Raw genomic sequence first — 10296 nt, 5'->3', positions numbered from 1 at the left:
GTTGGCAGTAAATAACGTGTTCTGAGTTTTACAGGTCCAGAGCCAGAGGAGAATTTTGCCTAGGACAGACCATGCCTGTAACTGACTTGATGAGATTTTATACTGTTTCTAACTTTGTACTTCAGTTGTATTACTACTGAAAGGTTTAAGGTTTTCTGATATTGTTATGGAATGAACGTGTTCTGCATTTGGAAAGAGCAAGTCTTTTGGGGGTCCAAAGGGTGGAATGTGCTGGTTTGAATCTATGGTGGACCCCAGAAAAGCCATGTCCTTTGATTCTCATTCAATATTGCTGGGTGGGAGCATTTTGAGTGTTCCCATGGAGATGTGACCCACCCAGTTGTGGGTGGTAACTTTTGATTAGATGATTTCCATGGAGGTGTGTCTCCACCCACTGAAGGTGGAGTTGCTTGCTAGAATCCTTTTAAAGGAGGAAATATTTTGGAGAGTCCTTTTTGTAGAGCCACGAGAAAGCCAGCAGATGCTGCCATGTTCACCATGTGCCCTTCCAGCTGAGAGAGAAACCCTGAACTTCATCGGTCTTCTTGTACCAAGGTATCTTTCCCTGGATGCCTTAAATTGGACATTTCTACAGACTTGTTTTAATTGGGACATTTTCTCAGCCTTAGAACTGTAAACTAGTAACTTCCCCCTTTTAAAAGCCATTCCATTTCTGGTATATTGCATTCTGGCAGCTAGCAAACTAGAACACCCAGATATCTATGAAGATTGAGAGAATGATCCAATGAGAGGGTGGAGGTGTAACTGGGAAATTAAATTTAATAAATGATTATTGCTACTCACTCATGACATAGATACTTCTTTTTAGTTTCTCGTGTATTAGACCAGCCAGAAGGAAATACCTAAAATTGTTGAAAAGTAATCCAGTAGCCTTGATCTTTGATAAAGATGGTATAAACCATGCAGCTTTTATTATGGGACCATGTGATTGTGAAAACTTGTGGTGGACACTCCCTTCATCTAGTGTATGGATAGATGAGTGATTAAATAAAGACATGCCATGAAAAAATAGTAATAATACTTCGGGAATATGGGGGAAATACCCCTATGGAAATTATGGACAATAGTTATAATACTATCTTAAAAGTCTTTCATAAATTGTAGCACATGTAACCACTGTTAAAAAATAGTAGAATTACAAAAAAAGTAATTACAATAAAACAATGCAAATGCAAGTGTTGGTGCTGGGGTGGTGTACGGGAATTCTGTATTTTATGCACGATGATCTCGTAAACCCACAGCTTCTCTAATAAAAATTTTATAATGAAAAAAATCCCCATCCCACACATATATTTCATAGATATTTTTAAGCTATCACTCCTGTCCCACACCCTCCTTCTACCACGTCTGCTCCTCAACAGCTTTACAGTTTCTTCAGTGTCTCCTTCACTTACAGCCAGCTGATTGCGTGTGTGAATCACAATGATGAAATACCTTCACAGCAACATCTGGACTAGTATTTGATTAAATAACAGGGTACTATGGTCTAGTCAAGTTGACCCACATAAGATAAGTCATCACAAGTGTAAAGAGACTCCATTTAACCTTGGTACTTGGAATACTCTCTTCAGCATAAAGTTTAATAACGTGAGAATTATAACCTCTTCCTAATGGATCCATTCACACTACCTAGATGATATAATTAACTTTTTTGTTGTTGTTGGAAAAATTTATGCTTTATTAGCAAGAATTAAAAATCCAACACACAGAGTCACAACCGATCAAAAAAGAGATCACAGGAACTGGACCCAGCACCACAACAGAAACAGAAACAACAGCCAAATACAAAACAGTGGACAGTCCACAGGCGAAAGGTGACCCCACCCCAACAAGAGTATCTTCGGTGGGTCATGACCCAACTCCAACAATGAGAGACGTGGACAAAAAATCCCCAGTAAGGCACCTTCTTAATCTACTGCCCACTGATGAGGAAGACAGAAGGTACTTGAAGCAGTAGGAGGTCATTCCATGGAGAAAAGCACCCCAAAAAACTGAAGAAACAGAGAACAAACCTTCACCAGCAGTCTGAACCTCTAGTATCACAGGCATCTGCTGATCAGCCAGAAATGTGAACTGAATGGGAGAAAAAAAAAGAAAAACAAAAAAACTCCTGTAACTATTGAGATCAAGTTCAGAAGGTCAAAGATGGTTGCGGCATGCAGAGGGAAAAGACCAAAGCTCCGTTCACAAAGGTCTTCCTTTATCTCACAGCGCTGCACACAAGCTACAATGCAACTACATGTCCTTCACGCACATATACTTTGAAAAGTGTTTTCCTTCTTTGATTGACTGGACCTCTTCCAAGCCACCTCCCTCTTCTTTTTTTTTTTTAATCAACCACACTCTGATCTGATGACAAGCACTCAGACATGCTGAAGCACAAACATCAAAGATCCTCCTGTGAGCAGGCTGGCATCTACAATTTTGCTTTCTTTCTGCACAGTGTTGACCACAAACCTTCCTTCTCCCTTTTCATGCTGATGAGCACCTCCTATTCTTTTCATGCAAAAATTAAACACTTCACATTTAAGCAAAACTAGAAAACCCGAGCAGCCCCTCTACAGTGCAAAGATTTCTTTTTTTATTTCAGAAATTTATTTTATCTAATATTACTATATCTGGCCATAGTTTTTTGCTTTTTTTTTCACCTTTTTTAGTTATAAAATATAACATATATATATACAAAGAAAAGAAGGAAAAAAGCAATAATTTTCAAAGTAGATTTCAACAAGCAGCTACAGAATAGGTCCCAGAGTTTGTCACGGGCTACCATTCCCTCATCTCAGATTTTTCCTTCAAACTGCTCCAAAACACTGGAGGCTTTACCAGAGTCATAATAACAGAATCATACAATATCTGTTCTTTTGGGTCTGACTTACTTTACTCAGCATTATGTCCTCGGGGTTCATCCACATTGTCATATGTTTCAGGACATCATTTTGTCTAAATGCTGCATAATATTCCATCATATGTATATCCCACATTTTGTTTATCCACTCCTCTGTTGATGGGCACCTGGATTGTTTCCATCTCTTGGCAATTGTGAATAATGCTGCTATGAACAGCAGTGTGCAAATGTCTGTTTGTGTTACTGCCATCAATTCTTCTGGGTATATACCATGTATTGGTATTGCCAGGTCATAGGGCAACTTAATATTTAGTTTTTTGAGGAATTGCCAAACTGAATGTATAATGGCTGAACCATTTACACATTCCCACCAGCAATGAATAATTGTCCCAATTTCTCCACATCTTCTACAACATTTATAGTTTCCTGTTTGTTTAATAGCAGCCATTCTCACAGGTGTGAAGTGATATCTCATTGTGGTCTTAATTTGCACCTTCCTCATAGCCAATGAAGATGAGCTTCATGTGCTTTTTAGCCATCTGTAATTGCTTTTCAGAAAAGTACTTATTGATTTCCTCTGTCCATTTTATAATTGGATTGTTTGTTCTTTTGTTGTTGAGCTATATAATTTCTTTATGTACCCAGAATATCAAGCCTTTATCTGGTATGCGGTTTCCAAATATTTTCTCCCATTGAGCTGGCTGCCTCTTCACCTTCTTACAAAGTCCTTTGAGGCACAAAAGCTCTTGATCTTAAGGAGTTCCTATTTATCTATTTTTATTTTCACAGCTTTGCTTTAGGCGTAAAGTTTAAAAAGCTAACTCCTGGGCCATGGTGGCTCAGCAGGTAGAGTTCTCACCTCCCGTGCCAGAGACCTGGGTTCACTTCCTGGGGCCTACCCATGCCAAAAAAACAAAAACAAAAACAAAAACAAAAACCTAACTCCTGCTACTAGATTTTGAAGATGTTTCCCTATATTTTCCTCTAGAAGTTTTGTGGTACTGGCTCTTACATTAAGGGAAAAAAAAAGAGAAAACACAAACAAAATCAGAAATGAGAGGTGGGTCATTACCACAGACCATGAAGAAATTTAGAAAATCATAAGAGGATATTACAAACAACTACAGGCCAAAACACTAGACAACTTAGATGAAATGGAAAAATTCTTAGAAAAACACAAATTGCCAATACTGACTTGAGAAGAAATAGTAGATTTCAACAAACCAATTACAAGTAAAGAGATCCAATCAGTCATCAAAAATCTTCCCAGACAAAAAAGCCAGGACCAGATGGCTTGACAGGTGAATTTTATCAAACATTTCAAAAAGAATGGATGCTATTCCTGCTCAAACTCTTCTAAAACATTGAGGAAAAAGGATCACTACTTAACTCATTTTATGAAGCTTACATCACTTTAGTGCCAAAATCGGATAAAGATGAAACAAAAACAGAAAATTACAGACCAATCTCCCTAATGAACATAGATACAAAAATGCCTAAGAAAATACTAGCAAATCATATCCAAAGCCACATTAAAAGAATTATACATCATGAACAAGTGGGATTCAAACCAGAAATGCAAGAGTGGTTCAACCTAAGGAAGTCAATCAACATAATACAACACATTAACAAGTGGAAAAGGAAAAATCACATGATCATATCAATTGATGCTGAAAAATAATTTGAAAAAGTCCATTATTCTTTCCAGATAAAAACACTTCAGAATTTAGGAACGGAAGGAAACTTTCTCAATACCATAAAGGACATATATGAAAAACCCATAGCCAACATCATGCTTAATGGTGAGAAATCGAAAGCATTCCCCTTGAGATTGGGAACAAAACAAGGATGCCTATTGTCACCACCATTCAACATTGTATTAGAAGTACTAGCCAGAGTGATTAGACAGGAGAAAGAAATAAAAGGCACCCAAATAGGAAAGGAAGAAGTAAAACTTTCATTATTTCTAGATGACATGCTCCTATACTTAGGAAATCCTGGGAAACTTATAGCAAAACAACTTGTGCTAATAAACAAATTCAGCAAAGGGGCAGGATACAAGATTAGTATATAAAAATCAGTAATGTTTCCATACACAAGCAATAACCTATCTGAAGTGACAACTAAGGAAAAAATTCCATTCAGAATAGTGACCAGAAGAAACAGGTATCTAGGAATAAGCCTAACCAGGGATGTCAAGGACTCATACACAGAAAATTACAAAAAATTCCTAAAAGAAATAAAAAATGACCTAAATAGATGGAAAGATATTCCATGCTCATGGATAGGAAGGTCGAATATCATCAAGATGTCAATTCTACCCAAACCGATCTACAGATTCAATGCAATACCAACAAAAATCCCAACAACCTACATTGAAGACTTGGAAAAGCTGGTTATCAAATTCATATGGAAGGGAAAGAGACCCCGAGTAGCTAAGTATATACTAAAAAAAAAAGAACAAAGTGGGAGGACTATCACTCCCTGACTTTAAAACTTACTATAAAGCTACAGTGGTCAAAACAGCATGGTATTGGCACAAAGATAGAAGGACTGACCAGTGGGATAGAATTGAAGGTGCAGAGATTGACCACCAAATTTATGGATATTTAATCTTCAATAAGACCCCCAAATCCACTGAAGTGGGACAGAATCATCTTTTCAATAAATGGGCATGGGAGAACTGAATTTCAACAGCCAAAAGAATGAAAGAGGACCCCTACCTTATACCCTATACAAATATTTATTAAAAATGGATTGAAGACCTAAATGTAAGGGCCAGTACTATAATTAACTTTTATTGAAATTCTTACTGTGCCAGGCACAATTGTTAAGTCCTTTAAAGAAATTATCTCATTTAATCTTCTAGCCATCTATTGGGGTAAGTAGTATTATTCCCTTTTTTTTTTCAGATAAAAAAATTGAGATGTAGAGAGGTTAAGTCACACTGCTCTTAAATGACAATGCTATGCTAATCCTGTGCTTTACCACTTTAGTGTATTGCTTCTGGCTAAGTTATATTATGCCAATCTACAATGAACAATATTTACAAATTATTACTAAAAATGCTCTTTTGATTCTTTTTAGAGATAAAGAATCAAGAATCTTTTTAGAGATAAAGCATATAAAACTTGATTATAATTACACAAGAGAGTGCAAATATATTGATGTATAATAATATAGATGGAACTTTGGGAAGAAGGAGAAAGGAACAGAAGGAAAAGGGCACTTATTTCCTAATTTCTAGTGGGAATCTCAAAATGTTTAAATTTACTACATCAAAAATAGCTGTACTTTTAAAGTTATAAAAACAGCAAATAGAACTAAAAATGAAAATAAGTTAGCAAAAGTCAGAAGGCTATTTACTATGTGAGCCTGAATGTTGTTTTTCAAAACCAGATTCAATATATTCATTTTAAAGTTGATTAATCGGGAAATAGCTATAAGCATGTTATTTGAGTTACATAGGTGACCACCAGGAAAGAAAACAAAAAGGTCAGCAAAAACTGGTGAAAGGCTGTAAAAAGCGGGCCTAGGGTGGGGACCATGGAGTGAGATTTTTTATGTTTTATTTTAAGCATTTGCGTGTAAACGGTTGTTCCTATGTGCACGTATTATTTCTTATTATAATAAGTACTGTGCCCACCTTTTCGCTTCCTTAAGTCTGCGTCTAGATTTCCATCTGAGAAGGTTTATCACGTGCATATAGGAGGGGCACTGAGCTAAATGTGGGCTGTCCTCCAGAAGCTGGACACATGGCCCCCTCTGTGGCGAGGGGCACTGGCTAAACCCCATTAGCCCCGGTGGTCAGGGGTTGCATTGTATCTATAGGAATGTCTCTATATCCCCACCCACCCCCAGAGATGAGAGAAAACAAGGACACTCCTGTCTGAATTTCCTGCCCTCTCCTCACTTCTCTTTCACACATACTGTCAGACAAGAAGGCACAGATCCACTTCCTATTTTTGTCTGTGTCTCATCCTTCAGATTCTGAGGCGAGCTAAGCCTCGTGGCTTGGCTTGACTGGTAGGCGGGATGCAGGAAAGGAAACCAGGCTACTGAAAGGGTGCACAGCATTGGGGGGGCACTTCCAAAGGGTTCTCCCCCTTATACGGATAGATGCATGGAGAAAGACCTGCAGGAATTAAGGCTGCTTCAACAGCAGTGGGCATGTCTGGGGAGAGGAGTGGAGGAAGGGAAAGTGTATTTGTGTATGATGCGTGTAATTAATTTTTATTTTTTAAAAATTTTTGTAATGATTTTTAAAAGGATAACCTGCTTGCCCCCCGTGATAGTCCTTACTGCTGTGCTCGCCCTGCTGGCTGTTCCCACTTGCCCGGGAAGTGAAACCCAGTCCATTGCACCTGCTCCTTCTGTTCCTGACTGCTCTCTCTGATAATAGAATCATGAGTGGTCTCCAAGCACCTTATATCCTGCGTGACCGCCACTTGTCAGGGAAAAGCCCAGACAGGATGAGACCCACATTCCCAGCTGTCTCTGTCTTCCAAGGAAGAGAAATCCTAAACCAGTAGCTGAAAAATGAAACCAGCTGCGTGGGGGAAGGGATGGGGATGTCAGGTCTGATGGCCCATAAGAGAAGCGCCAATCCAGAAGCCTGAAAGTGCTGGGAAATCCAGCAAGGACCTGTAGATTTGGGCAGGTAGCATCGCAGGTACTGTAGGGAGGGGGCCCCAAATGCCGGGACTAGGGTTCATGAGGCACTCTCATTGCAGTGATTAGGACAGTTTCGATAAAAATCGAACCCTGTCTCCCGATGTTGGCATTGCGGGGACAGTCTGTTATGGAGACAGCTGAGAGTGAGGCTGGGAGATATTTCTCTAGGCAGTGTTTTTCAAACATTTTTTTACTGTAACCTACAGAAAGATACTTCATATTGGCTTTTAGTGAACACACATGGTGCACAAACTTGTGCATGCCCACATAAACTTGTGCATGCACACACAAATACACTACCCTAACAGTATCAGCTTCACCTAGGACCTTGCTAGAAATGTAGACTAGGGAGCTCATCTCCAACCCATAACATCAGAATCTGCATTTAAACAAGATTCTCAGGTAATTATAATGCACATTAAAGTTTAAGAAGCATTGCTCCAGGGGACCCCAAGCCAAAGACAAGTAAACTATACCTAAATACCTCAGGTAATCTCATTTCATGGATTTCATTCCTTTGAGACCAGAATCCTTAGCAAATTGTCTAAATGTTGCAGCTTGGGATTCTGTCTCCTACTCTTCTCGAGACCCCACCACATCCTAGTAGTTATAACTCACTTGTGTCATAGAGCTGACAGTGTGACCAGCATTGTTATAGTCCCTTACATGTATTAGCATTTTTTAATCCCCATAAAAAGTAGATTCTGTTAGTTTGCATTTTCTATGTGAGGGAACTCAGGCACAATTTTCTCAGGTCAAATGCTAGTACATGGTGAAATAAAAGTGCAATCTACCAAAAAAACAGAGGAGGTGTACCAGTGATAGAAAATGGTTCCAGATCTTTGCAAACTTGAAAGCAGATAGAAAAAAGAGGTTGAATGAAACCTATGAGAAAGTTGAATTCTTCAGGAGCCAAAGGTGATTGGAGTCAGTCCACCTGAAAAAATCACCAAGAAGCTCTGACTGCAAACTGGACAACTGCCCCTGCTGGCACTGTCCCTACAACCTCCCACCCTCCTAGTGCCTCAAAATCAGACAGCTGACACTTACCAAGGGGAACAGTATCTGCCAGGTTTGCTTCAAAAATTTTCAACTGGACATCTGGGGAAAGCTAGGTCTTCTCAAATAGTATGACCCTTTCTCATTCTGACACATAAGGCCTCCGCAGTTCAACAACTGGCCAGAATTTTATATTCAGCTGTGGTAGTCAGATTCAGTTGTCAACTTGGCCAGGTGAAGGCACCTAGTTCTGTTGCTGTGGACATGAGCCAATGATGTGGGAACCTCATCTGTTGCTGATTACATCTGCAGTTGGTTAGGAGGCATGCCTGCTGCAATGAATGATGTTTGAGTTAATTGGCTGGTGCTTAAATGAGAGAGCACAATGTAGCACAGCCCAAGTAGCTCAGCATACCTCATCTCAGCACTCACAGCTCAGCCCAGGCCTTTGGAGATGCAGAAAGGAATCACCCTGGGGAAAGTTGTTAGAACCCAGAGGCCTGGAGAGAAGGCCAGCAGAGATCACCCTGTGCCTTCCCACATAAGAAAGAACCTTGTAAATGCTGCCTTTCCTTGAAGAGCTAATGAAATAAATCCCCTTTCATTAAAAGCCAATCCGTCTCTGGTGTGTTGCATTCTGGCAGCTAGAAAACTAGAACAGCAGACAAACAATCAAGTGTGAGGGTTAAAAACATTTCAGATCTGTGAGGACTTCAATTATCTTCATGCACCCTTCTTTGGGAATTACTTAAGGATGTACTCCAGCAAAATGGGGGAGTAAACTAAGAATGAAGAGGTGCAATCCATAAACTAGCATTTCTCACCCAGGAGACCAGGGACAAACAAAAGGTTCCAGGATGACAGCAGTATAACAGGACTAGAAAGCAAGCCCAGATTGGTGCACAATGAAAGAATACTCCTGGTTAAGTTTTCTAGGCTGCTCAAGCAAATTCCATGCAAGGGAATGGTTTAAACAATGGAAATGTAATGGCTCATGTGTACAAAAGAAACCACTGCAGCATTGTTTGTAAAGGTTCAAAGTTTAGACTGAGAAGCAGTACTGCATGGTGGTAAGAGAACTCAGGAACCAGATTGCCACTTGTTAGCAATGAGATTTTAGGCATGCTACTTCCTCTCTCTGTACCTCAGTTTTCTTGTCAGTAAATGAGAACTGCTGCAGGATTAGATTAGTTAAGCAAAGAACTTAGAGCAATGCCTAGTAGATAGTAAATGCTCAGTGCTGTTGGCCCTTCTATCACTGTTATTATTTCCCACCGGCAAGGCCTGAATAAATGAACTGTGAAACAGCCATAGAAGAAATACTAAGCATCGGTTACAGTCAAAGGACTGCAACCTGCATGGATTAACATGGACATATTTTGTAAACACCAAGTTGAATGAAAAAAAAAAATTAAAAAATAAGATGCTCAAAGTAAGAATACCATTATGTACATTTTTTTAAATGCAGAAAACACTACTATATATTTTTATGGACACATGAATATGTATATATGATATTTAAGAAGTAATATAATGCAAATTAAGCATGCTGTATCTGACTTATGGTATTTTCATTTGTATTGAAGAAGCATGCACTGGCCCACTTAACATGATATACTATAGTTATATTTTTGGGAAAAGTCACTCCATTATCAAGGCTGTTAAAATATCTATTGGCCATGATAATTTAGTTGTTTGAATAAAGTGAATTTTGTTCAATCAAAAAAAGGAGTAACATTGGTCTTATTCTCTCC

This window comes from Tamandua tetradactyla, chromosome 12 (assembly GCF_023851605.1).
Source record: "Tamandua tetradactyla isolate mTamTet1 chromosome 12, mTamTet1.pri, whole genome shotgun sequence".
In the NCBI taxonomy this organism is placed as follows: domain Eukaryota; kingdom Metazoa; phylum Chordata; class Mammalia; order Pilosa; family Myrmecophagidae; genus Tamandua; species Tamandua tetradactyla.
Note: the sequence above shows the minus strand (reverse complement) of the source record.